The sequence below is a fragment of the Amblyomma maculatum genome, unplaced genomic scaffold (genome assembly GCF_055883805.1).
Source record: "Amblyomma maculatum isolate TAMU_Amacu unplaced genomic scaffold, ASM5588380v1 scaffold_35, whole genome shotgun sequence".
Lineage (NCBI taxonomy): Eukaryota > Metazoa > Arthropoda > Arachnida > Ixodida > Ixodidae > Amblyomma > Amblyomma maculatum.
The window spans coordinates 719,456-721,508 of record NW_028146760.1 but is presented as its reverse complement, the minus strand read 5'-3'; the positions used below and the strand labels follow the sequence as shown (position 1 = coordinate 721,508).

Below are 2,053 nucleotides of genomic sequence, written 5' to 3'. Positions count from 1 at the left end.
GTTGAAATAAATGAATAAATAAATAAATAAATAAATAAATAAATAAATAAATAAATAAATAAATAAATGTCTGTGACGCACAGTACGCATAATGTGTCACAGATGTCAAATATGCATCAGGCATTGTGTTTTTTAGATTTTTGTTTTGGGTTTTATCTCCTTGTTTTGTTTTGCCCTGTATGCAATGAGCCTTTTTAACACACACACACACACACACACACACACACACACACACACACACACACACACACACACACACACACACACACACACACACACACACACACACACACACACACACACACACACACACACACACACACACACACACACACACACACACACACACACACACACACACACACACACACACACACACACACACACACACACACACACACACACACATATATATATGTAATGTAATTATTACATTACATCGGCCGCTGTATACAGACAACATAAATACCCAAGCAAGTAGCAGGGGAACAGCGGCCGATGTAGCTCAGTTGGAAGAGCACCGGACGCAATATTCGGAGGTCGTGGGTTCGGTTCCCACCATCGGCACGTTGTTTTTTCTTCTACTTTGTGTTTAATTATCTTTCCCCTAAACAGATTACATTACTAATTTCTGTGATTATCCAAGTAAACAAAAAAAAGACATAAAGTGCCATCCCCAACGCTTTCCTTGGCTTCGCCGACTGTTGGCTTCTTTCCTTCATATATATATATATATATATATATATATATATATATATATATATATATATATATATATATATATATATATATATATATATTGATATGTATATATATATATATATATATATATCTATATATTGATATGTATATATATATATATATATATATATCTATATATTGATATGTATATATATATATATATATATATATATATATATATATATATATATATATATATGTATATATATATACATATCAATATATAGATATATATATATATATATATATATATATATATATATCTATATATTGATATGTATATATATATATATATATATATATATATATATATATATATATATATATATATATATATATATATATATATTCAAAGCCACCGCTCGAACAAACATCTTTATTCCAGCCACAGTCTGGAACGCTGCGCGTGACCTTGCGAACATCGGTGAATGATGACGATGCTGCGTATGTAGATGTGAAAGAGGTGAAAGTTTTGGCACCATGCTCACACAAATCCCCCCGTCACGGAAGCGGCCATCCTGGTCACTGTTAGACGGAAGCGGGTCGGCGGGTGTACGGCTTCATGTGCGAAACATGAGCAGCTTCTTGTGAGCGCCGACGCCGATCGGAGACGGTATGCGATGGGATAACGCTGTAGTTCACGGGAGATGTTTGCTGGAGCACGGTTTAAGGACCGATATAGCGATGGAGGAACTTCTCGCACAATCCAGGCGTGCGGATAGGCGTCCAGAGTAGCACTTCATCACCGTTTGAGAAGGAGGCAAAGCGGTGGTGCTGGTCATAGCGGTGCTCCCGTTCTTTGTGGGCGGCTTCAGTGTTACGACGAGCAATTTGCCGGTAATGAGTGATACGTGTAGAACACCGGTCGCCCAACCATGCAGATGGGGGCAGGAGCAGAGAAGATGGTGTCGAATAGTGTTGTTGGTTGACGGCCATAAACTAAGAAGAATAGGCTGTAGCCAGTGGTTCGTTTAACGGCGGAATTATGGCATAAGTAACGAAAGGAAAAATGGATTCCCAATTCTTATGGTCAGGACTGACGTACATGGATATCATGTCGGACAAGGTGCGGTGAAAGCGTTCGATGAGGCCATTGGTCTGATAATGATAACTAGAAGATGTCTTGTGGACGGTGTTGGCAGCGTGGAGTACTTCCATAAGGACTGGGGAAGGAAATTTCTTCCCACGGTCGCTATTCAAGACACGGGGCGCAACATGACGCAAGATGATCGCTCGTAGAAAAAACTCGCCAACTTCAGAAGCGGCACCGGATAAAAGAGGGGCTGTTTCAGCGTAGCGCGTCAGATGCTCA

The 2,053-nt window shown here is 39.1% G+C and overlaps 1 non-coding gene across 1 annotated transcript; it reads left to right on the top strand.

The window, feature by feature from the left end:
* The first annotated feature begins 494 nt into the window (after positions 1-494).
* On the top strand, positions 495-567 carry TRNAL-CAA (transfer RNA leucine (anticodon CAA)). The gene has a single exon. It is a non-coding gene; the product is annotated as a tRNA-Leu (tRNA).
* The last annotated feature ends 1,486 nt before the right edge of the window (positions 568-2,053 follow it).